The sequence below is a fragment of the Heterodontus francisci genome, chromosome 1 (assembly GCF_036365525.1).
Source record: "Heterodontus francisci isolate sHetFra1 chromosome 1, sHetFra1.hap1, whole genome shotgun sequence".
Lineage (NCBI taxonomy): Eukaryota > Metazoa > Chordata > Chondrichthyes > Heterodontiformes > Heterodontidae > Heterodontus > Heterodontus francisci.
The window spans coordinates 224,314,563-224,342,064 of NC_090371.1; the positions used below are offsets into that span (position 1 = coordinate 224,314,563).

Consider the following 27,502-nt stretch of genomic DNA (forward strand, 5'->3'; position numbering starts at 1 on the left):
TACCATGCCATCGCTCCCCTCAGCTAAGTCATTGATATAAATTGTAAAAAGTTGAGGCCCCAGCACAGACCCCTGTGGGATTCCACTCATCACATCCTGCCAATAAGAAAAGGACCCATTTATGCATACTCTCTGTTTTCAGTCAGCCAATTCTTAATCCATGCCAATATGTTACCCACTGCACCATGAGCTGCTACTTTGCACAGTAACCTTTTATGTGACACCTTATCAAATGCCTTCAGGAAATCCAAGTACAGTATGTCAATGGGCTCCCCTTTATCCACAGCGCACGTTATTCCTTCAAAGAACTCCAATCAAATGGTTAAACAAGATTTCCTTTCACAAAACCATGCTGACTAGGCCCGATTACCTTGAGTTCTTTTAAGTGCCCAGCTATAGCCTCCTTAATGATCGATTCTAAAACCTTCCCCACAACAGACGACAAATTAACTGGCCTATAGTTACCTGTTATCTGCCTCACCCCCTTCTTGAATACAGGGGTTATATTAGCTACTTCCAGTCCGACGGAACCTTTCCAGAATCTAGCGAATTTTGAAAAATTAACACCAACACATCTACTACCTCATTAGACACCTCTTTTAAGACCCTAGGATGAAGTCCATCGGAGCCCGGGGACTTGTCAACCTGCAGCTCCAAAAGTTTGCTCAGTACCGCTTCCCTGGTGGTTGTAATTTCACCAAGTTCCTCTCTTCCTTCCACCTCCTGTTTTACAGCTACTGCTGGAATATTTTTTGCATCCTCCATACTGGACAGAAGCAAAATATTTGTGAATTTCATCCGCCATTTCCTTATTATCTACTATTAACTTCCCATTCTCACTCTCTAGAGGACCAACACTCACTTTACTTACTCTTTTCCTTTTTAAATACCTGTAGAAACTCTTGCTATCCATTTTTACATTTCTAGCTAGCTTCCTCTCATACTCTAATTTCTTTCTCCTGATTAGTCATTCTCTGCCATTCTTTATATTCTGACCAATCATCTGACCTGCCATTCGTCTTAACACAATTATATGCTTTTTCCTTGAGTTTGATGCTTTCCTTAACTTCTTTAGTTAACCACAGATGGTGGGTCCTCCCCTTAGAATTTTTCTTTATCGTAGGAATATACTTATCCTGAGTATTCTGAAATATCCCCTTAAATGTCTGCTACTGTTTCTCTATTAATCTATCTCCTAACCCAGGTCACTTCAGCTAGCTCTGCTTTCATGCCCACATAGTTGCCCTTAACTAAGTTTAAAATACTAGCCTTAGACCCACTCTTCTCTCCTTCAAACTGGATGTAAAATTCAGTCATATGGTGGTCGCTGCTACCCAGAGGTGCCTTTACTCTACATAATGTACACCTGAACTTTCAAATCCTAAGTATCTGGGCTTTGGCCCTCCGTTCACCAGAACATTTCTACAGCTACAGATCTGCTAAACCACACCCTCACCTGTACCTTTGATACCTTAGTCCTTTTTAAAACCAGGACTCCCTCTCACCATGGTTGCTTCCACTTATACAGCCCTCATTTCCACTCCCTTAAGTCCAAGGGAAAAGGACTTGAATGTATATGGCAGACAACTGGTTTAGCCATTCACCACCAGATCTGGCTACACCACATAAAGCACTTTCGGATCATATTCTTGTCTGCCAAAACTGCTCACTATTCCAGGATGATCCTGGAATGCAAAGATAATTTCTGGGTTAATTTCTACACTATAAGCCATCTTTTTAAAACCCTCTCCCCTGCCTCCTCCATCCTCACCTTCAAGAAAAGGGCGAGAAGCTCATGGACTTCTTTGTTACTAAGATTGAAATCATGCATGCAGCTGCCTCTGCTGCTTCCCTTCCTTCCCCTAGCCCACTGGGCCAAACTTCCTCTAAGGTATTCCCCTGCCCTAGATATCAACTCATATCTTGCTCTAGTTTCTCTCCCATCTCCCCTCAAGGTCCCCTGTCCGAGCTTATTTCATCCATGAGACACACCTCCTGCTCCCTCGACCCTGTTCCAACGAACCCCTGACCACCAAACTTCCACTCCTGGCCCACATTAGCTGATATTCTGAACAGTTCTCACTCCTCAGATACTGTAAACAAGTGATATCCTATTTGTGACAGAGGTAAACTATCCCTCATCTTGTCCCTCCCTCCAACCTGTCTGCAGCCTTTGACATGGTTCACCACACCGTCCTCATCCAACACCTCACCTCCTTGTCATCCAATACAAAAGCAAAATACCGTGGATGCTGGAAATCTGAAACAAAAACAGAAAATGTTGGAAATAAACAGCAGATCAAGCAGCGTCTATGGTGCAGCGAGGAAGAGTCAACGTTTCAGGTCTGAGAGACCTTTCATCGGCGAGGTCACACAGACCAGAAATGTTAACTCTGTCTCTCTCTCCATAGATGCTGCTTGACCTGCTGTGTATTTCCAGCACTTTCTGTTTTTGCTCCTTGTCATTCAGTTGGGCAAGACTGCACTCGCCTGGTTCCATTCTTACCTATCCAGCCCTGGTCAGAGAATCACCTGCAATAGCTTCTATTCCTGTTTCCTCATCATTACCTCTGGAGTTTCCCAAGGATCTATCCTTGGCCCTCTTTCTCCAGTGACAATGTCTGGTTCCACGTAGGCAGACAACATGCAGCTCTACCTTCCCACTACCCCTCTCTTGGCCTCTAAATTGTCAGACTGCTCGCCCAACATCCAGTAATGGATGAGCAGAAATTTCCTCCAACTAAATATTGAGACAACCAAAGTTATCGTCTTCGGTTCATATCTTTTTGGCTTCAAGATGAGCTTCTAACCATATGTCTGCGCCATCACTAAGCCCACCTACTTTCACTTCTGTAACATTGCCCAATTCACCCCAAAACTCTCTTTCATGCCTTTATTACCCCTAGACTTGATTATTCAAAGCATTGCTGGCTGGCCTTCCATCATAAACTTAAGCTCATCTAAAACTCTGCTACCTGTATGCAGACTTGCATCAAGTCCCATTCACCCATCACTCCCGTGCTCACTGACCTACATTGGCTCCGGTTTGATCAATGTCTCGATCTTAAAAACATCATCTTTATTTTCAAGTTCCTACATGGCCTCGCCCCCCTCCCTACTTCTGCAACCTCCTCCAGCCCTACAACTCAGATATTTGCATCCTCGATTTTAATCACACTACCCTGCACTCTGGAATTCCCTTGCTAAACTTCTTCGGCTGTGTAACTCTCTTTCCTCCTTTAAGACAGTCCTTGAAATCTACCTCTTTGACCAAGTTTTTGGTCATCAGCCCTAATACCTCCTTATATAGCTTGGTGTCAAATTTTGTTTGACTCCACTCCTGTGAAGCACCTTGGATGTTTTGCTACATTAAAGGCACCATATAAATGCAAATTATTGTTGATGCCACCATGAAGCCTTATTATCTTCCTTACTAATTACATGAAACTTGGAAGTCTAGTAATTTGCAAATTTCAAAACTGCTCCCTGTATCCCACCCCAAGTCCAAATCATTAATGTTCATCAAAAACAGAATTGGCCCCAACACTGAATCCTGGGGAACACTGCCATACACCTGCTTCCAGTCCAAAAAACAGGCATTGACCACAACTGTTTTTATCCCTCAGCCAATTTTGTATCCATGCTGCTTCTCGCTTTTTTATCCTATGGGCTTCAATTTTGCGGACAAGCTTAATACATGGTAGTTCATCAAAATCCTTTTGAAAGTCCATATAACAGGTCTTGCATTTATATTGTGTCTTTCATAACCACACAGCATCCCAAAGCACTGTACAGCCAAATGAAATACTTTTGAAATGCAATCACTGTTGTAATGTAGAAAACGCAGCAGCTAATTTGCACACAGCAAGCTCCCACAGACAACAATGACTAGGTAATTTGTTTTTGTGATGTTGATTGAGGAATAAATATTAGCCATACACTGGGGATAACTACCCTGCTCTCTTTTTAAATAGTGCCATGGAATCTTTTACGTCTACCTGAGGTGGCAGATGGAGTCTCGGTGCAACGTCTCATCTAAAAGACAGCACCTCCAACAGTGCAGCACGCTCTCAGTACAGCACAACATTAATGACACTGCCCTCATCAACTCTCACAATTACCTCATCGAAAAAACTCAAGTCAGTCAAACATGATTTGTCTTTAACAACAAATCCATGTTGGCTCTCATTTTTTAAATCCAAGTTGCCCAAGTGGCTGTTAATTTTCTCCCTGATGATCGTTTCTAAAAGCTTCCCCCCCACTGGCTGTCCTGTGATTGCCAGGGTTATCCTCCCCTTTTTAAACCAAGTGTACAACATCTGGAATCCTCCAGTCCTCTGGCACAACACCTACATCTAAGGAGGACTGGAAGACTATGCACCTCTGAAATTTCAACCCTTACTTCCCTCAGCAACCTAGGATGCATCCCACTTTGGCAGGGTGACTTAGCCACTTTAATTACTGCTATCCTTTCAAGTGGCTTCCCTTTATTTTTATCTCATCTGATAACTTCTTCATTTACTGTAGCTTTGGCAAAGTTCTCTTAATTGGTAAGCATTGATACAAAGTACTCTTTTTAGTACCACAGCCATGCCTTTTGCCTCCACCAACAGATCTCCATTTTGGTCTTGAATCTGCCCCATCATTCCTCTGAATCATTTTACTGTTAATATGCCTATAGATGACTTCTGAATTCCCCTTTGTGTTAGCCACCAATCTCTTCGCATACTGTGTCTTCACTCCACTCATTTCCTTTTTCACTGCTTCTCTCTACTTTTTATATGCAGCCTGTATCACCTTTGTATTAGCAAGGTGACATCTGTCATAGGCCCCTTTTTATTGCTTCATTTTCCTCTCTAACGCCATCATCATGCAGCGAGCTCTGACTTTAGTTGCCCTCCTTTTCCCCCTTGTGGAATGTACCTAGACTGTAACCTGAGTATCTTCTCTTTAAAGGTCACCCATTGTTCCATTATATTTCTGCCTGCCAGTCTTGGACTCCAATTTACCTGGATAAGATTCCCACTCAATTTGCTGAAACTAGGCCTCCTCCAGTTAAATAATTTTATTTTAGATTGCTCCTTGTCCTTTCCGCTAATTAATTTAAGCCTTATGATAGGAACAGAACTAGGCCATTTAACCCCTCAAGCCTGTTCTGCCATTTAATGAGATCATAGCTGATCTGCAACCTAACTCCATATAAATGCCTTTGGCCCATATCCCTTAATACCTTTAAGCTATCAAAAATCTATAAATCTCAAGTTTAAAATTTACAATTGATCTGGCATCAATTGCCATTTGTGAAGAGAGTTCCAAACTTCTACTACTCTTTGTGCGTAGAACTGTTTCCTAATTTCACTCCTGAAAGGTCTGGCTCTAATTCCTAGACTATGTCCCCTTGTCCCAGACTCCCCAACCAGCAGAAATTGTTTCGCTCTGTCTACCCTATCTTCTCCCCTTAGTATTTTGAAAACTTTAATCAAATCACCCTTAACTTCCTAAATTCCAAGGAATACAACCCAGTTTATTTAATTGCTCCTCACAATTTAACACCTGGAGTCCAGGTATCATTCAGATAAATCTACGTTGCATGCCCTTCAAGCCAATATATCCATCCTAAGGTGGGGTGCCCCGAACTGCTTACAATATTCCAGGTGTAGTCGAACCAGGGCTTTGTACAGCTGAAGCATGACCCTTGCTCTCTCATGTTCTAGCCCTCTAGATATAAAGGTCAGCATTCAATTTGTCTTTTTGATTATTTTCTGTACCTGTATATGGCATTTTAATGATTTCTGTACCTGGGTGCCCAAGTCTCTTTGGACCTCCACTGTTTCTACCTTTTCATCATTTAGAATGCACCCTGTTACATTGAAAGCCATTTCACCAGTTTTACCCATTCACTTAATCTATCAATATCTCTTTGTAAGGCTATGCTTTTATCTACACTTCTTATAATACCACTATTCTGGTGTTATCAGCAAATTTGAATATGTGGCTTTCTACCCCATCATCTAAGCTGTTAATAAATACGGTGAATAGTTGAGGCCCAACAGCGGGATACCACTAGTCACATACTGCCAATTAGAACCATAGAAAAATTACGGCACAGAAGGTGGCCATTCAGCTCATCATGTCCATACCAGCTGAAAAAACTAGCTGCCCAGTCTAATCCCACCTTCCAGCACCTGATCCATAGCCTTGCAGGTTACAGCACTTCAGGTGCATGCCCAGGTACCTTTTAAATGAGTTGAGGGTTTCTGCCTCCACCACCATTCCTGGCAGTGAATTCCAGGCACCCACTATCCCTGTTTTTGTATTCTATACCTCTGCCAATAAAGGAAAGCATTCCACATGCCTTATTCACCACTCTATCTACCTGTCCTGCCACCTTCAGGGACCTGTGGACATGCACTCCAAGGTCTCTCACTTCCTCTACCCCTCTCAATATCCTCCCATTTACTGTGCATTCCCTTGCTTTATTTGCCCTCCCCAAATGCATTACCTCACACTTCTCTCGATTGAATTCCATTTGCCACTTTTCCACCCACTCAACCAAACCATTGATATCATTCTGGAGTCTACAGCTCTCCTCCTCACTATCAACTACACAGCCAATTTATGTGTCATCAGCAAATTTCCCAATCATGCCTCCCACATTTAAGGCCAAATCATTAATATATACCACAAACAGCAAGGAACCCAACAATGAGCCCTTTGGAATGCCACTGGAAACCACATTCCATTCACAAAAACATCCGTCAACTTCTACCCTTTGTTTCTGATCACTGAGCCAATTTTGGATCCAACCTGCCACATTCCCCTGTATCCCATGGACTTTCATTTTACAGACCAGTCTGCCATGCTAAAATCCATGTAGACCACATCCACTGCACTACCCTCATCAATCCTCCTTGTTACTTCCTCAAAACGTTCAATCAAGGTCGTAAGACATGACCTTCCCTTATTAATCCGTGCCTTTCTCAGTGGCAGTTTATCCCGTCCCTCAGAATTGATTCTAATAATCTACCCAACACCGAAGTCAGACTGACTGGCCTATAATTATTTGGCCTATCCCTCTCACCCTTTAACAATGGTATAATGGTCACAGACCTCCAATCCTCTGGCACCTCGCCCGTATCCAGTGAGGATTTGAAGATGATCCTCAGCGCAACAGCAATTCCTCCCTGGCTTCCTTTAACAACCTGGAATGCAATCCATCCGGCCCTGGCGATTTATCCACTTTCAAGGATGTCAGGCTCTCTAGTACCTCCTCTCTCATTATGCTCATCATATCTAATATTTCACACTCCTCCTCTTCAACTACAATGTCGGCATCATCCCTCTCCTTTGTGAAGACAGAGACAAAAAACTCATTCAGGACCCACCCTACATCTTCTGCATCCATGCATAAGTTCCCTTGTACAGCTCTGACAGGCCCTCTCCTTTCCTTAGTTATCTTCTTGCTCTTAATGTACTGATAAAATATCTTTGGGTTTTCCTTGATTTTACCTGCCAATATGTTTTCACGTCCTCTCTTAGCTTTTCTAATTTCCTTTTTTACTAAAGTATTGTTTTTTGAGATTGTCATAAGCTTTCTTTTTCTGCTTTAACTTACCCTATAAGCTTCTAGATAACCCGGGCGCTCTAGATTTAGCAGTACCACCCATCTTCTTTGTGGGGACATGCCTACACTGTGCTTATAGAATCTCGCTTTTGAATGCTTCCCACTGGTTTGCCACTGATTTTCCCCCCAAGTGATTGTATCCAGTCCACTTTCTCCAGATCCAGTCCACTTTCACCAGATCACCTCTCAGTTTCATAAAATTTGCATTCCCCCAATTCAGAACTTTTCTTCCTGCTTTATCTTTGTCCTTTTCCATGATTATGCCAAAACTAACTGTATTATGGACACGATCTCCAAAATGGTCATCCATTGTTTTTTCATCCACTTGCCCAGCTTCATTACCCAATACTAAATCTAGAATTGCATCCCCTCTCGTTGGGCTTATTATGTGATGGCTAAAAAAGTTCTCTTGAATGCAGTTCAAGAATTTTGTGCCCTTTACACTGTTTGTATCACACTGTTTGATATTAGGGTAGTTGAAATCCCCAACTATTATTGCTCTATAGTTTTTTCACTCAGATGTTTGCCTACATATTTGTTCTTCTATCTCCCTCTCACTATTTTGGGGTCTATAGTACACTCCTAGTAGTGTGGTAGCCCCTTCTTTATTTCTAATGTTACGACCAGGTGAGCAATGTGTCTAGGGGTTTCTTGCTGTCTTCACCTGCTCTTACTGTAACAAGGTTCAATTTTAAACACACTGTGTTTTGAGCTCCTCCTTTGTGAATCCTTGTTCACAACTTTCCAATTATAAAGGTAAATAAACGAGCGCAAACAGGCTTTCTTTGGTCTAAAGCAGAAAGATGAAATTTATTAACCCTTAAACTTAAACTCCAATACAGTTCACGCCTATGGATATACAACGCGCTCACACTAGCATGCACATGCGATATTAACATGCAAAATAGGGACAGAAAAGAGAATAGGTGGGAACAGTTTGAGGAAATATCTTGCTACTGTTTCTTGAGCTCGCTGTAGTAATTGATTGAGGTTATATTCTTGCCTTTCATTGGGGCCCAGTAATCTTAAAACTTTGTTCACGTGGCAAACCTTTCTCCGAGTTTCACATGTTTTCACAAGGTTTTGTTCCATGGGAAGAGATGAAGGCAGGCAGGAGAGAAGTAGTTCTTGCTTCAGTTCTAGGAGCACATGGCGTTCCTTCTGGCAATTCCATACTTTGGGAGTTTAAATTCAAAAAGCTCCCAGGGTGCTCAGCAAGTTAGTCATGTGACTAGCTCCTTATATGGAATAATCTCTTCAACCTCCTTAGTTGGAAGTTCAAATTCAAAAACTCCAGCCAGCCAGTCAGGTGTCCAAAACTGGTCTTTTTTAAAAAAAAAATTCATTCATGGGATATGGGCGTCGCTAGCCAGGCAAGCATTTATTGCCCATCCCTAATTGCCCTTGAGAAGATGGTGAGCTGCCTTCGTGAACCGCTGCAGTTCATGTGAGATAGGTACACCCACAGTGCTGTTAGGAAGGGAGTTCCAGGATTTTGACCCAGCAACAGTGAAGGAACGGCGATATAGTTCCAAGTCAGGATGGTGTGTGACTTGGAGGGGAACTTGCAGGTGATGGTGTTCCCATGTATTTGCTGCCCTTGTCCTTCTAGTTGGTAGAGGTAGCGGGTTTGGAAGGTGCTGTGTAAAGAGCCTTGGTGCATTGCTGCAGTGCATCTTGTAGATGGTACACACTGCTGCCACTGTGCATCGGTGGTAAAGGGAGTGAATGCTTGCAGAAGGGGTTCCAATCAAGCGGGCTGCTTTGTCCTGGACAGTGTCAAGCTTCTTGAGTGTTGTTGGAGCTGCACCCATCCAGGCAAGTGGAGAGTATTCCATCACACTCCTGACTTGTGCCTTGTAGATGGTGGCGTAAGGAGGTGAGTTACTCGCCGCAGGATTCCTAGCCTCTGACCTGCTCTTGTAGCCACGGTATTTATATGGCTACTCCAGTTCAGTTTCTGGTCAATGGTAACCCCTAGGTTGTTGATAGTGGGGGGATTCAGCAATGGTAATGCCATTGAATGTTAAGGAGAGATGGTTAGATTCTCTCTTGTCGGAGATGGTCATTGCCTGGCACTTGTGTGGCGTGAATGTTACTTGCCACTTATCAGCCCAATCCTGGATATTGTCCAGGTCTTGCTGTATTTCTACACGGACTGCTTCAGTATCTGAGGAGTCACGAATGGTGCTGTACATTGTGCAATCATCAGCGAACATCCCCACTTCTGATCTTATGATTGAAGGAAGGTCATTGATGAAATAGCTGAGGATGGTTGGGCCTAGGACACTACCCTGAGGAACTCCTGCAGTGATGTCCTGGAGCTCAGATGATTGACCTCCAACAACCACAACCATCTTCCTTTGCGCTAGGTATGACTCCAGCCAGCAGAGGTTTTCCCATATTGACCTTAGTTTTGCTAGGACTCCTTGATGCCATACTTGGTCAAATGCTGCCTTGATGTCAAGGGCAGTCACTCTCACCTCAGCTCTTGAGTTCAGCTCTTTTGTCCATGTTTGAACCAAGGCTGCAATGAGGTCAGGAGCTGAGTGACCCTGGCAGAACCCAAACTGAGCGTCGCTGAGCAGGTTATTGCTAAGCAAGTGCTGCTTGATAGCACTGTTGATGACACCTTCCATCACTTTGCTGATGATTGACAGTAGGCTGATGGGGCGGTAATTGGCCGGGTTGGACTTGTCCTCCTTTTTGTGTACAGGACATACCTGGGCAATTTTCCACATTGCAGGGTAGATGCCAGTGTTGTTGCTGTACTGGAACAGCTTGGCTAGGGGCACGGCATGTTCTGGAGCACAGGCCTTCAGTACTATTGCCGGAATATTGTCAGGGCCCATAGCCTTTGCCGTATCCAGTGCCTTCAGTCGTTTCTTGATATCACGTGGAGTGAATCGAATTGGCTGAAGTCTCGCATCTGTGATGCTGGGGACTTCAGGAGGAGGCCGAGATGGATCAACTTGGCACTTCTGGCTGAAGATTATTGCAAATGCTTCAGCCTTATCTTTCGCACTGATGTGCTGGGCTCCCCCATCATTGAGGATGGGGATATTTGTGGAGCCACCTCCTCCAGTTAGTTGTTTAATTGTCCACCACCATTCACGGTGGATGTGGCAGGACTGCAGAGCTTAGATCTGATCCGTTGGTTATGGGATCGCTTAGCTCTGTCTATCGCATGCTGCTTATGCAGTTTGGCACGCAGATAGTCCTGTGTTGTAGCTTCACCAGGTTGACACCTTATTTTGAGGTATGCCTGGTGCTGCTCCTGGCATGCCCTCCTGCACTCTTCATTAAACCAGGGTTGGTCTCCTGGCTTGATGTCATGCACAGATGCATTGTGGCAGGCAGATTGGTGAGGATGAGGTCAAGTATGTTTTCCCCTTTTGTTGGTTCCCTCACCACCTGCCGCATACCCATGCCAGCAGATATGTCCTTTTGGACTCGGCCAGCTCGGTCAGTAGTGGTGCTACCGAGCCACTCTTGGTGATGGACATTGAAGTCCCCCACCCAGAGTACATTCTGTGCCCTTGCCACCTTCAGTGCTTCCTCCAAGTGGTGTTCAACATGGAGTACTGAGTCATCAGCTGAGGGAGGGCAGTAGGTGGTAATCAGCAGGAGGTTTCCTTGTCCATGTTTGATCTGATGCCATGAGACTCCCAGGGCAACTCCCTCCCTACTGTATACCTCTATGCCGCCACCTCTGCTGGGTCTATCCTGCTGTTGGGACAGGACATACCCGGGGATGGTGATGGCAGTGTCTGGGACATTGTCTGTCAGGTATGATTCCATGAGTATGACTATGTCAGGCTGTTGCTTGACTGGTCTGTGGGACAGCTCTCCCAACTTTGGCACAAGCCCCCAGATGTTAGTAAGGAGGACTTTGCAGGGTTGACGGGGTTGGGTTTGCTGTTGTCATTTCCGGTGCCTGGGTTGATGCCAGGTGGTCCGTCCGGTTTCATTCCTTTTTATTGACTTCATAGCAGTTAGATACAACTGAGTGGCTTGCTAGGCCATTTCAGAGGGCATGTAAGAGTTAACCACATTGCTGTGGGTCTGGAGTCACATGTAGGCCAGACCAGGTAAGGACAGCAGATTTCCTTCCCTAAAGGACATTAGTAAACCAGATGGGTTTTTACAACAATTGACAATGGTTTCAGGGCCATCATTAGACTAGCTTTTTAATTCCAGATTTATTAATTGAATTCAAATTCCAGCTTCTGCTGTGGTCTGACCACTTCTGTGTATTGGAGAAGCAACTGCTAGATCCCCATTGTTTCAAAATTGTCTGTTACCATGGAAATGTCTTTCCGGTCAGGGCTTGCAATTTTTAAGTTTTAATGTTCATGTGGTGAAATAATGTGTGCCTCAGTTTTGGCAGGTTGGGTTTGCCTGACACTAATTTCAACCCATATGGCCTCATTTGAAGATTCATTTAGCATATCATCCATCCTCAAAGCTATTATTGATTCCTTAAAAAATAATGCTACACCCCCTCCTTTTTTATCCCCCTCTCGATCCCGCCTGATAACTCTATATCCAGGGATGGTGAGCTGCCATTCTTAAGCCAAGTTTCTGTAATAGCAATGATATCATGTTGCCATGTGTCTATCTGTGCCCTCAGCTAATCGGCTTTATTTACTCCTTGCATTTAAATAAATACCCTTTAACACTGCCAAATTCCTGTGCTGTACACTTTTTAACCTTTGCTACTTCTGTCTTTCAGAGTCACTCGCTAATTTTCTGCCTCCCGTTTCCTGCCCTGAAATTGTCCTATCTGAGACAGCGCTCAGGTTCCCATCCCGCTGCCAAACTAGTTTAAACCATCCCCAACAGCACGAGCAAACCTTCCTGCAAGGATATTTGTCCCAGTCCTGTTCAGTTATAGACATCCAGCTTGTACAGGTCCCACCTTCCCCAGAACCGGTCCCAATGCCCCAGAAATCTGAAGCCCTCCCTCCTGCACCATCTCTCCAGCCACGTATTCATCTGGTGTATTCTCCTATTTCTGTACTCACTAGCACATAGCCTTAGGAGTAACCCAGAGACTACTATCTTTGAGGTCTTGCTTGCTAATCTTGTTCCTAACTCCCTAAACTCAGCCTGCCGGACCTCATCCTTCCTTCTTCCTATATCATTGGTACCAATGTAGACCACGACCTCTGGCTGTACACCCTCGCCCTCCAGCATGCTCTGTAGCCGCTCAGTGATATCCATGACCCTTGCACCATGCAGGCAACATATCATCCTGAAATCATGTCTGTGACCACAGAAATGGCTATCTGTTCCCCTAACTTTAAAATCCCCTACCACTATTGCTCTCTTGTCTTTTCCCCTCCCTTCCTGCATTGCTGAGCTACCTATGGTGCTCTGGTCATGACTCTCGCTGTACTCTCCAGAGGAACCCTCTCTCCCATGGGTACTCAGAACTGAAGACTGATTAGAAAGTGGGATGCCCTCCGGGGACTCCTGCACTACCTGCCTTGAGCTTTTTGTTTGTTTGGCAGCCACCCAGTGCCTCTCTGCATGTGCTCTCTCAAACTCTGGGGTGACTACCTGCTGAAATGTGCTATCCACATAGTTCTCTGCCTCGCGGATGCGCCAGTGACTCCAGCCACTGCTCGAGTTCCAAAACCCAGAGCTCAAGCTTCTGCATCCGGTGATACTGCCTGCAGATGTGTTTGTCAAGGTGCGTGCACATGGTGCGTCCACAACTTCCCACATGCCACAGGGAGCACATTCCACTCAGCCAAGCTGCCCTGTCATTACTTAGCTTTACAAAAAAATGATTGCTAATGGAATAAGTAGAATAACTTACCGGTTATTATTATTACCAGTTAGAGTAACTGTCCACTATACCTACTCTCAGTTTCCAGCCACTCAGCTGATTTCCTAACCAGGTCAATAATTTGCCTTCAATTCCATGGGCTTAAACTTTAGCTCACAGTCCTTTGAGGGATTTTATGAAATGCCTTCTGAAAAGCCATATAAATAACATCCATTGACATACCTGCATTCATACCTATAGTCGCTTCTTCAAAAAATTTAATCAAGCTCATCAGGCATGACCTACCTTTTGTAAATCCATGCGGCTCTCCCTGATCAGCTGAAAATTTTCATCACATTCAGTAATCCTATCCTTCATTATAGACTCCAGTAATTTCCTGATAACAGATGTTAGGCTAACTGGTCTATAAATTCCCTGGTTTTCCTTTCATGCTTTTCGAAAATAGTAAAGTGGCATGCATAATTTTCCAACCTAAAGGAATAGTTCCCGAATCAGGAGAACTTTGGAAGATTATGGTTGGAGCATCTACAATGTCCTCACCTACTTCCTTTGAAACCCTGGGGTGGAAACCATCTGATCCTGGTATGTGTCACTCTTGGTGCCATTATTGTCTTCATTATCATTATTTTACTTACGTTAATTTTGGCAAGTCCCTGTCCCTAACTCAATATTAGTTTTCTTGGGATTTCCAGCATCCTGACCTCTTCCTCTACTGTAGATATTGACACAAAGTAATCATTCAACATGTCTGCCATTTCCTTTTTTATTGCTTCTGACTAACTTCCTTTCCCTGAAGTAATTGTAAAAAATTTGCGCTGATTTAGATATCACTTGCAAGTTTCTTTTCATACTCCCATTTTGTAACTATTATCTGTCTTATCACCCTATGCTGTTCTTTGAATCTTTTCCATTTTGCAGGATCTGAGCTTATTTTGTACATTTGCAGTTTTGATTTTATGTTGTCAGAGTCATAACAGCACAACAGGCCACCATTCGGCCCATCGAGTCCATGTCTCTTACTTCTTTAGGTTTTTTTGGCAAATAGAGCTCTTGCCCCTTAGGGGTATAAACTGATACTGTATTGTATTAAATTCTTCTTTGACCACCTCCCAGTGATCTTGTCATTTTACCCATTAACAGGGTTCCCCTGTTTACCGTGGACAGTCTCTGACACATCATGATGAACTTAGCCTTACCTAATCCCAGATTCTTAGTAGCTGTTTTGTGTTTCTTCCTTTCAAATAATACATTGAATTTGATCATATGTACATTATTAGATAAAAGTTCACGCAATGATAGGCTGTTAGCCAAACCCAATATGACATGCCCCCTTATTGGTTCTAAGATAAATTGCAGTAGAAAACTATTCTGGACACACTCGAGAAATTCACTACCTTTCTGACATGTGCTAGTCTGCTTGTCCCAATCTACATGAAAGTTAAAATTCCCCATTAAAACCACTCTGCCTTTTCTACATATTTGTCGAATCTCAACATTGATGCAATCTACTGCTTCATAGCTGCCAGCAGGGAACCTGTATACAATTCCCACTAGTCTTAAATCATTTTCTCTTTCTTAATTCTACCCATAAAGTCTACACTGCCTAATAACCTATCTCATGACCGAAGTGATTTCATCCTTAATTACTAAGGCTACTCCTCCCCCTCTCCCATTTCCCCATGCTTCCTGTAAACTTTATAACCTGGTATATTTAGCTTCCAGTCCTGACTGTCTTTTTTTTTTAATTCATTCATGGGATGTGGGCGACGCTGGCCAGGCAAGCATTTATTGCCCATCCCAAATTGCCCTTGAGAAGGTGGTGATGAGCTGCCTTCTTGAACCGCTGCAGTCAATTTGGGGTAGGTATACCCACAGTGCTGTTAGGAAGGGAGTTCCAGGATTTTGACCCAGCGACAGTGAAGGAACGGCGATATAGTTCCAAGTCAGGATGCTGTGTGACTTGGAGGGGACCTTGCAGGTGGTGGTATTCCCATGTATTTGCTGCCCTTGTCCTTCTAGTTGGTAAAGGTCACGGGTTTGGAAGGTGCTGTCTAAGGAGCCTTGGTGCATTGCTGCAGTGCATCTTGTAGATAGTACACACTGCTGTCATTGTGCGTCGGTGGTGGAGGGAGTGAATTTTGTAGATGGGGTGCCAATCAAGCAGGCTGCTTTGTCCTAGATGGTGTCGAGCTTCTTGAGTGTTGTTGGAGCTGCACCCATCCAGGCAAGTGGAGAGTATTCCATCACACTCCTGACTTGTGCCTTGCAGATAGTGGACAGGCTTTGGGGAGTCAGGAGGTGAGTTACTCGCCTCAGAATTCCTAGCCTCTGACCTGCTCTTGTAGCCACAGTATTTATATGGCTACTCCAGTTCAGTTTCTGGTCAATGGTAGCCCCTAGGATGTTGATAGTGGGGGATTCAGCGATGGTAATGCCATTGAATGTCAAGGGGAGATGGTTAGATTCTCTATTGTTGGAGATGGTCATTGCCTGGCACTTGTGTGGCGCGAATGTTACTTGCCACTTATCAGCCCAAGCCTGGATATTGTCCAGGTCTTGCTGCATTTCTACACGGACTGCTTCAGTATCTGAGGAGTCACAAATGGAGCTGAACATTGTGCAATCATCAGCGAACATCCCCACTTCTGATCTTATGATTGAAGGAAGGTCATTGATGAAATAGCTGAAGATGGTTGGGCCTAGGACACTACCCTGAGGAACTCCTGCAGTGATGTCCTGGAGCTCAGATGATTGACTTCCAACAACCACAACCATCTTCCTTTGCGCTAGGTATGACTCCAGCCAGCAGAGGGTTTTCCCCTTGATTCCCATTGACCTCAGTTTTGCTAGGGCTCCTTGATGCCATACTCGGTCAAATGCTGCCTTGATGTCAAGGGCAGTCACTCTCACCTCACCTCTGGAGTTCAGCTCTTTTGTCCATGTTTGAACCAAGGCTGAAATGAGGTCAGGAGCGGAGTGGCCCTGGCGGAACCCAAACTGAGCGTCGCTGAGCAGGTTATTGCTCAGCAAGTGCTTCTTGATGGCACTGTTGATGACACCTTCCATCACCTTACTGATGACAGAGAGTACGCTGATGGGGCGGTAATTGGCCGGGTTGGATTTGTCCTGTTTTGTGTGTACAGGACATACCTGGGCAATTTTCCACATTGCACTGTAGATGCCAGTGTTGTTGCTGTACTGGAACAGCTTGGCTAGGGGTGTGGCAAGTTCTGGAGCACAGGTCTTGAGTACTATTGCTGGAATATTGTCAGGGCCCATAGCTTTTGCAGTATCCAGTGCCGTCAGTCGTTTCTTGATATCACGCGGAGTGAATCGTATTGGCTGAAGTCTGGCATCTGTGATCCTGGGGACTTCAGGAGGAGGCCGAGATGGATCATCAACTCGGCACTTGTGCTGAAGATCGTTGCAAATGCTTCAGCCTTATCTTTCGCACTGATGTGCTGGGCTCCCCCATCATTGAGGATGGGGATATTTGTGGAGCCACTTCCTCCAGTTAGTTGTTTAATTGTCCACCACCATTCACGGTGGATGTGGCAGGACTGCAGAGCTTAGATCTGATCCGTTGGTTATGGGATCGCTTAGCTCTGTCTATTGCATGCTGCTTACGCAGCTTGGCACGCAGATAGTCCTGTGTTGTAGCTTCATCAGGTTGACACCTCATTTTGAGGTATGCCTGGTGCTGCTCCTGGCATACCTTCCTGCACTCTTCATTGAACCAGGGTTGGTCTCCTGGCTTGATGGTAATGGTAGAGTGGGGGATATGCCGGGCCATGAGGTTACAGATTGTGGTTGAGTACAATTCTGCTGCTGCTGATGGCCCACAGCGCCTCATGGATGCCCAGTTTTGCATTGCTAGATCTGTTCGAAATCTATCCCATTTAGCACGGTGATAGTGCCACACAACACGATGGACGGTATCCTCAATGTGAAGGCGGGACTTCGTCTCCACAAGGACTGTGCGATGGTCACTCCTACCAATACAGTCATGGACAGAAGCATCTACAGCATGCAGATTGGTGAGGACAAGGTCAAGTATGTTTTTCCCTCGTGTTGGTTCCCCCAGCACCTGCCGCAGACCCAGTCTAGCAGCTATGTCCTTTAGGCAACGGCCAGCTCGGTCAGTTGTGGTGCTACCGAGCCACTCTTGGTGAAGGACATTGAAGTCCCCCACCCAGAGTACATTCTGTGCCCTTGCCAATTTAGTGCGGAGGGAATGGAAGCTAGGGCAGTTGCATGCTCCTCTTGCAGGATGTGGGAGGTGAGGGTCACCACTTGTGTCCCTGCTGACTTCACCTGTGAGAAGTGCACCCAACTCCAGCTCCTCGCAGACCGCATTAGGGAACTGGAGCTGGATGAACTTCGGATCATTCAGGATGCTGAGGGGGTGATAGCGAGCAGTTATAGGGAAGTAGTGACATCTAAGTTACAGGATAAAGGTAGCTGAGTGACCGTCAGGGGAGGGAAAGGGAATAGGCGCACAGTGTAGGGATCCCCTGTGGCCGTTCCCCTCAATAATATGTATACTGTTTTGGATACGGTTGGCAGGGGGGGACCTACCAGAGGAAAGCCACAGTGGCCAGGTCTCAGAAGGGAAGGGGGGAGAATAGGAGAGCGATAGTGATAGGAGATTCAATGGTTAGAGGAACAAACAGGAGATTCTGTGGTCGCGAACGAGACTCCCGGATGGTATGTTGCCTCCCGGGTGCCAGGGTCAGGGATGTCTCGGATCGAGTCTACAGGATTCTTAAGGGGGAGGGGGAGCAGCCAGAGGTCGTGGTACATATTGGTACCAATGACATAGCTAGGAAAATGGATGAGGACCTGAAAAGCGAATATAGGGAATTAGGTTGGAAGCTGAAAGGCAGGACGAGCAGAGTAGTAATCTCAGGATTGTTACCGGTGCCACGTGCTAGTGAGGCTAGAAACAGGGAGTGAGTGCAGCTGAACACATGGCTACAGAACTGGTGTAGGAGGGAGGGATTCAGATATGTGGATCATTGGGATACCTTCTGGGGAAGGTGGGACCTGTACAAGAAGGACGGGTTGCATCTGAACTGGAGGGGCACCAATATCCTGGGCGGGAGGTTTGCTAGAGCTCTTCGGGAGGGTTTAAACTAGTTTGGCAGGGGGATGGGAACCGGAGCTACGGATCAGTGGATGGGGTAGCTGTTGAACAGGCAGATACCGAGTGCAGAGAGTCTGTGAGGAAGGTTAGACAATTGACATGACAAAGTTGCAGCCAATATGATGGGTTGAAGTGTGTCTATTTTAACGCAAGAAGTGTCAGAAATAAGGGTGGTGAACTTAGAGCATGGATCAGTACTTGGAGCTACGATGTGGCCATTATGGAGACGTGGATATCACAGGGGCAGGAATGGATGTTGGATGTTCCGGGGTTTAGATGTTTCAAAAGGAATAGGGAGGGAGGTAAAAGAGGTGGGGGAGTGGCACTGCTAATCAGGGATAGTATCACAGCTGCAGAAAGGGAGGTCGTCGAGGAGGGTTTGTCTACTGAGTCATTATGGGTGGAAGTCAGAAACAGGAAAGGAGCAGTCACTTTGTTGGGAGTTTTCTATAGACCCCCCAATAGCAACAGAGACACAGAGGAACAGACCAGGAGGCAGATTTTGGAAAGGTGCAGAAGTAACAGGGTTGTTGTCATGGGTGACTTCAACTTCCCAAATATTGATTGAAACCTCCTTAGTGCAAATAGTTTGGATGGAGCAGTTTTTGTCAGGTGTGTCCAGGAAGGGTTCCTGACTCAATATGTAGATAGGCCGACTAGAGGGGAGGCTATATTGGACTTGGTGCTTGGCAACGAACCAGGCCAGGTGGCAGATCTCTCGGTGGGAGAGCATTTCGGTGATAGCGATCACAACTCCCTGACTTTTACTATAGTCATGGAGAGGGACAGGAGCAGACGGGATGGGAAAATATTTAATTGGGGGAGGGGGAATTACAATGCTATTAGGCAGGAACTGGGGAGCATAAACTGGGAACAGATGTTCTCAGGGAAATGCATGACAGAAATGTGGAGGTTGTTTAGGGAGCACTTGCTGCGACTGCAGGATAGGTTTGTCCCAATGAGGCAAGGAAGGGATGGTAGGGTGAAGGAACCTTGGATGACAAGAGATGTGGAACAGCTAATCAAGAGGAAGAAGGAAGCTTACTTAAGGTTGAGGAAGCAAGGATTAGACAGGGCTCTAGAGGGTTACAAGGTAGCCAGGAAGGAACTGAAGAATGGACTTAGGAGAGCTAGAAGGGGACATGAAAAAGTCTTGGCGGGTAGGATAGGGTGGTAGTAGATGGAAAGTATTCAGCATGGAGCTCGGTGACCAGTGGTGTTCCGCAGGGATCTGTTCTGGGACCTCTGCTCTTTGTGATTTTTATAAATGACTTGGATGAGGAAGTGGAAGGCTGGGTTAGTAAGTTTGCCGATGACACGAAGGTTGCTGGAGTTGTGGATTGTGTGGAAGGCTGTTGTAGGTTGCAACGGGACATTGACAGGATGCAGAGCTGGGCTGAGAAGTGGCAGATGGAGTTCAACCTGGAAAAGTGTGAAGTGATTCATTTTGGAATGTCGAATTTGAATGCAGAGTACAGGCTTAAAGACAGTATTCTTGGTAGTGTGGAGGAACAGAGGGATCTTGGGGTCCATGTCCATAGATCGCTCAAAGTTGCCACCCAAGTCGATAGGGTTGTTAAGAAGGCGTATAGTGTGTTGGCTTTCATTAACAGGGGGATTGAGTTTAAGAGCCACGAGGTTATGCTGCAGCTCTATAAGGCCCTGGTTAGACCACACTTGGAATATTGTGTTCAGTTCTGGTCACCTCATTATAGGAAGGATGTGGAAGCTTTAGAGAGGGTGCAGAGGAGATTTACCAGGATGCTGCCTGGACTGGAGGGCATGTCCCCAGGCTGCTATGTGAGGCAAGGGAGGAGATAGCGAGGGGCTCTGACACAAATTTTCTGATCCTCTCTGGCCACAGGAGAGGTACCAGAGGACTGGAAGACAGCGACTGTGGTACCATTATTCAAGAAGGATAGCAGGGATAAACCAGGTAATTACAGGCCAGTGACCACTATATTCTCCCACAAGAGGAAACATCCTTTCCACATCCACCCTGTCAAGACCCCTCAGTATCTTGTTTCAATCAAGTCGCCTCTTACTCTGTACTGCTTTCAATGCATTTACATCTTTTTGCAGCCTTTTCAGTGCCCATATATCCTTTTCATAAAATGGTGGCCAAAACCATACACAGTACTCCATGTGGGGGCTAATTAAGGTTTGATACAAGTTTAGCTGTTTTTCAGTTCTATTCCTCTAGAAATAAACTCTAGTGCTTGGTTTGTTTTTGTTATGGCCTTATTGACCAGCATCACAACTTTTTAATGATTTGTGTATTTGTATGCCCAGATCCCTTTGCTCCTCTATCTCATTTAGATTCTTATTTTCCAAGTAATAAGGTGACCCCCACACTTGCTCTTCTTAACCAAAATAGAATACCTCACACTTATTCAGGTTGAAATTCATTTGCCAATTATATACTCATTTTGCATTATTAATATCTTCCTGTAAGTATTTGCTGTCCTCCTCAGTGTCGACCATCCCTACCAATTTGGTGTCGTCCGCCAATTCAGTAATTGTGCTTTTGATCCCAAAGTCTAAATTATTCATATAAATTGAGAACAAGAGTGGTCCCAGCATTGATGCTGCAGGACCCCACTTCCCATCTCCTACCACTAAGAATGGCTACCCTGTACTCCTACTCTGTTTTCTGTCTTGCAGCCAGCTAGATAACCATTCTGCTCATGGTCACCTGTGTGTGCTCTGACCGTATTCATTAGTCTATTGTGGGTTACCTTTTTGAAGGCCTTTTGCAAATATAGACATATTACATCTATTGCATTATTCTTGTCTATGCTCTGTTATCTCTCCAAAGGATTCAATGAAATTGGTCATGCAAGACATTCCCTCTGAAATCCATGTTAACTATTCATTATAGTATTTTGGCTTCTCGTCTTTTTATTTTCTCCTTTAGTTGGGATTCCATTATCTTTCCAACTATCAAGTAAAGCTGATTGGTCTATAGAAAGTGTCCAGAGAACTATCTCCCTTCTCAAATATAGATATATCCATCAGTCCTCTGGCACCACTCCTATTTTGTATATGTATAATTAGTGCCTCTGCTATCTCTTCCCTGTATTCTTTTAAAATGTATGGATGTAATCAATCCGAGTAGGAGTAATCAGAGTAGAGTTTTATCCAGAGTTCGATTTATTTAATTTATTTATGTAAGTGTCTTGACATTTAATTTCATTGTTCCTCTTGGCCTTCCTAATTGTTTTTCTGACTTCTGTCCTTGTCTCTTCAAATTTTCCCTCCGATCCCTGCACGTAGCATGCGCCCCTTTCCTTAACGTCATTTTTTCCCTTATGTCTTTATTCACCTACATCTCATTAGTGTTTAGCTTGTTCTTTTTTTTTAAGCAAAGTATATTTTTCCTGGGCTCTGCTGAACACTGTTTTAAATGTTTCCCATTGCTTGCCAATATTGTTGTCCATTTTATTTGCCCAAGTTCTATTCCCAGCCCCACAAAATCAGTATTTCTCCAATGTATTACTCTGGTCTTTGTCATGCTTATATCCTTCTCAATTATTACCCTAAACCATATTATATTACGATATTATTGCCTAGATGTTCTTTACCTTGAATTATCTTGTCTGCTCTGGTTCATTCCACATTAACACATCCAGTAACAAATCGTCCCTTGCTGGGCTTCTCACATACCGAGTTGGATAGGAGTCTTGTATGCAGTGCAATAACTCAATTCCCTTAACCTCTTTACCTACCTGTTCTGATCAATTAACTTCAGGGTAGCTGAAATCCCCATTATTATTACAGTTTTTAACTCATTTCCCTAATTGGTTTTCATATTTCTTCCTTCACCTCCCTTCCATTTTTAGGTAGTTTACAGACTTACCCCTATTAGTGTGACTGATCCTCCTTTTCATCTCTTATCTCTATCCGCATGGACTCTATTTTGGCTTTCTGATGGCTACAATACTTTTTTCTACTGCCATTGTTATCTCTAATAAGTGCAGCTGCTCCACTATCTCCAGTGGAGATAGTAACCATAATACAGTCATTTTTAGCATAATCATGGAAAAGGGCAAAGATAAAACAGGAGTAAAAATTCTAAATTGGGGAAAGGCAAATTTTATGAAACTGAGGGGTGATCTGGCAAAAGTGGACTGGATACAGCTACTTGAAGGAAAATCAGTGGCAAACCAGTGGGAGGCATTCAAAAGCAAGATTCTAAAGGCACAGTGTAGGCGTGTCCCTACAAAGTGGTACTGCCAAATCTAGAGCCCTCTGGTTATCGAGAAGCATACAGGGTAAGATAAAGCAGAAAAAGAAAGCTTATGACAATCACAAAAAACTTAATACTTTAGAAAGCCTAGAAGAATATAGAAAATGCAGGGGTGAAATAAAAAAGGAAATTAGAAAAGCAAAGCAAGGACATGAAAAAATTGGCAGGTAAAATCAAGGAAAACCCAAAGATGTTTTATCAGTACATTAAGAGCAAGAGGATAACTAAGGAAAGGGTAGGGGCTATCAGAGATGTACAAGGGAACTTATGCATGGATGCAGAAGATGTGGGCAGGGTCCTTAATGAGTTTTTTTTCTCTGTCTTCACAAAGGAGAGGGATGATGCAGACATTGTAGTAAAAGAGGAGGAGTGTGAAATATTAGATACGATAAGCATAATGAGAGAGGAAGTACTGGAGAGTCTGACATTCTTGAAAGTGGATAAATCACCACGGCCGGATGGATTGCATCCCAGATTGTTAAAGGAAGCCAAGGAGAAAATAGCGAATGCGCTGAGGATCATCTTCAAATCCTCACTGGATATGGACGAGGTGCCAGAGGATTGGAGGCCTGCAAACATTATACCATGGTTTAAAAAGGGTGAGAGGGATAGGCCTTGCTCTACGGCAGCGAGGCCTGGACAACGTATGCCAGCCAAGAGCGACGTCTCAATTCATTCCATCTTCGCTGCCTTCGGAGAATACTTGGCATCAGGTGGCAGGACTATATCTCCAACACAGAAGTCCTTGAAGCGGCCAACACCCCCAGCTTATACACACTACTGAGTCAGCGGCGCTTGAGATGGCTTGGCCATGTGAGCCGCATGGAAGATGGCAGGATCCCCAAAGACACATTGTACAGCGAGCTCGCCACTGGTATCAGACCCACCGGCCGTCCATGTCTCCGCTATAAAGACGTCTGCAAACGCGACATGAAATCGTGTGACATTGATCACAAGTCGTGGGAGTCAGTTGCCAGCATTCGCCAGAGCTGGCGGGCAGCCATAAAGACAGGGCTAAATTGTGGCGAGTCGAAGAGACTTAGTAGTTGGCAGGAAAAAAGACAGAGGCGCAAGGGGAGAGCCAACTGTGCAACAGCCCCGACAAACAAATTTCTCTGCAGCACCTGTGGAAGAGCCTGTCACTCCAGAATTGGCCTTTATAGCCACTCCAGGTGCTGCTTCACAAACCACTGACCACCTCCAGTGGCGTATCCATTGTCTCTCGAGATAAGGAGGCCCAAAAGAATATATACCACAAACAGCAAGGGATCCAACACTGAGCCCTGTGGATTGCCACTGGAAACTGCTTTCCATTCGCAAAAATGTCCATCAACTACTACCCTTTGTTTCCTGTCACTGAGCCAATTTTGGATCCAACCTGCCACATGCCCCAGTATCCCATGCGCTTTCATTTTTCTGACCAGTCTGCCCTGCGAGACATTGTCAAATGCCTTACTAAAATCCATGTGGAGCACATCCACTGCACTACCCTCATCAATCCTCCTTGTTACTTCCTCAAAAAATTCAATCAAGTTAGTAAGGCAAGACCTTCCCGTAACAAACCCATGCTGACTATCCCTGATTATTCTGTGCCTATCTATGTTGCAGTTTATCCTGTCCCTCAGAATTGATTCTAATAATTTACCCACTACCGAGGTCAGACAGACTAGCCTATAATTATTTGGCCTATCCCTTCTTATATATTAATATTAATCGTATATATTAATGATTTGGATTTAAATGTAGGAGGCATGATTGAGAAATTTTCAGAGGACACAAAAATTGGCCGTGTAGTTGATAGTGAAGTGGACAGCTGTAGACTTCAGAATGATATCAATGGTTTGGTCGAGCGGGTGGATAAGTGGCAAATGGAATTAAATCCAGAGAAGTGAGAGGTATTGCATTTGGGGAGGGCAAACAAAGCAAGGGAACACAAAATAAACGTGAGAATATGGAGATGGGGAGAAGAAGTGAGAGACCTTGGAGTGCATGTCCACAGGTCCCTGAAGATGGCAGGGCAGGTAGATACAGTGGTGAAGAGGCATATGGAATGCTTTCCTTTATTGGCCAAGGTATAGAATACAAAAGCAGGGATGTAATGCTGGAACTGTATAAAACGCTGGTTCGGCCACAGCTGGAGTATTGCGTACAGTTCTGGTCACCACATTATGGGAAGGACATAATTGCTTTGGAGAGAGTACAGAGGAGATTTACAAGAATGTTGTCAGGGCTGGAAAGTTGCAGCTGTGAGGAAAGATTGGATCAGCTAGAGGGGTTTTCCTTAGAACAGAGGAGGCTGAGGGGTGACTTAATTGAGGTGTACAAAATTATGAGGGGCCTAGATAGAATACACAGGAAGGACCTGTTTCCCCTCGCGGAGAGGTCATTTACCAGGGGCACAGATTTAAGGTGATGGGTAGAAGGATTAGAGGGGACATGAGGAAATACTTTTTCACCCAGAGTATGGTGGATGTCTGGAATTCACTGCCTGGATTGGTGGTGGAGGTAGAAACCCTCAACTCATTTAAAATGTACCTGGACATGCACCTGAAGTGCTGTAACCTGCAAGGCTATGGGCCAGGTGCTGGAAGGTGGGATTAGATTGGGCGGCTATTTTTTGGGGGGCTTGCGCAGACACGATGGGCTGAATGGCCTCCTTCTGTGTCATAATTTTTCTATGGCTCAATGGTTCTAACCTTCCCTTTTGTTCTTTACCCACCCTCCCCCATCACTTGCTCAAAACCTATTCATTTCTAACTTTTCCAAGTTCTGATGAAAGATCATTGACCTGAAATGTTAACTCTGCTTCTCTCTCCACAGATGCTGCACGACCTGCTGAGTATTTCCAGCATTTTCTGATTTTATTTCAGATTTTCAGCATCCGCAGTATTTTGCTTTTCTGGTAATGTCCCCAAATCAACTCTTGCCCAAAAAAACAAACAATTTTAAATGTAGAATTCTCATTCCTTCAAGTTGTGAAATGTTTGAGATTTTTAAAATGTCAAATTGTTAATTTTTAGTCTTGTTTTTACTTTTTGTTTCCTTGTTTCTTTTCATTCCCTCTTAATCCAATCTTTCTTACCCTCAACACCAGATTTATTTAGAGATACCGCACTGAAACAGGCCCTTCGGCCCACCGAGTCTATGCCGACCATCAACCACCCATTTATACTAACCCTACACTAATCCCATATTCCTACCACATCCCCACCTGTCCCTATATTTCCCTACCACCTACCTATACTAGGGGAAATTTAGAATGGCCAATTTACCCATCACCCTGCAAGTCTTTGGCTGTGGGAGGAAACTGGAGCACCCGGCGAAAACCCATGCAGTTCACAGGGAGAACTTGCAAACTCCGCACAGGCAGTACCCAGAATTGAACCCGGGTCGCTGGAGCGGTGTGGCTGTGTTGCTAACCACTGCGCCGCCTTTGACAGTGAATTCACCCATCCTAATTCACTCTGCTTCTCAGTCCTTCCTCTGTTTCTTTCTCAATTCTTCAACCTTATCAGGAAGGAAGATTCACTATTTGTCCTGTTGTTCAGGTTACCCTCGCTGCGCTGTTATCAGCTTGCACATCAACCAACTTCATATGCACAAATGAAACCAATAGTATACCGCAAGATGCCCTGTAATTATAGTAACACAATGCTACACAACAATAGTGTAAATAGAATCCAGAAGTAGAATCTAACTTATGCTTCCCAATTATAGCTTCCCAATATCACAGGAGAGATTATTCTCTATAACATATACTTACATATTTAACTCATCTTTTGCACAGCACATAGCAGGCCAAACTGTAAGTTCCGAAGAAGGGTCACTGACCCGAAACGTTAACTCTGCTTCTCTTTCCACAGATGCTGCCAGACCTGCTGAGTGATTCCAACATTTCTTGTTTTTGTTTAAGAAATCTGTAACAATCTGGCTGGCCTGTATTGTAATATTCTGATCTACAAACAAAAATCTCTGGCAGCAACAAAAGTGTTTTGTTCGCAATTAATACCTTCATTTCACAGACAAAAATCAGAAGATCAACAGTAAAATTCCACATATCTTAAACATGGACAACTGAAAAATACCTTGCAACACAAAACAGACCCAGCCAGATGAACCAAAGTGCTTTCTGTGGTATTTTGTCTTACATTTCTAAATATCAGCAATTCAAAATACAGGTTCCCCAGGCCTACGATGACTTGGACAGCACTCGCCGAGGAAGACTGACACCCGCCAATGCCGAGCCTCATTCCACTTCTAGTTACATTAAAACTCGGGGCAGTGGACACTGGCAGCCCAAACACCTATTAATGACTCGATACACCAGCTCTATAATTGCAATCTGTACCTGAACACCGACCTAGTCCCACCGACAATCTGGGACTCCGTCTCCGGGGTAACCCTGTGATCACCGATCACATCAACCCCACTCCCTGTCGATTACATGCGCCTTGTGACAGACCCCGGTCTGATGACGTGAAGGCGCGACACTACTTTTGCGCAGGCGCATTTTGTGGACTTCGCATGCGCTCGCTCTTGAGTTCCTTTCGTCTCTTTCCATGGAACATCCGCTACACGGATGCCGGAAGCAGCTCCTCCTACCGGCCAAGGCACTGGGAGGACCGGTCTTTGAGAAATGATGACCTTAAGGTGAGAAATGAAGTTTGCAGCTGCTAAAAACAAGAA

General features: G+C 44.6%; 1 protein-coding gene across 3 annotated transcripts in view; it reads right to left on the bottom strand.

Moving 5' to 3' along the window:
• The window catches only part of gtf2e2 (general transcription factor IIE, polypeptide 2, beta), a 152,614-nt gene extending 125,322 nt beyond the window's left edge, over nt 1-27,292 (bottom strand). The window contains exon 1 of one of the 3 annotated variants that reach the window (XM_068041759.1): nt 27,165-27,292. The gene's annotated coding sequence lies outside the window, so the exon portion shown is untranslated. The remainder of the gene's footprint in view (nt 1-27,164) is intronic. The other 2 variants (XM_068041740.1, XM_068041749.1) reach the window with 2 other exon arrangements.
• Between the last annotated feature and the right edge of the window lie 210 nt (nt 27,293-27,502).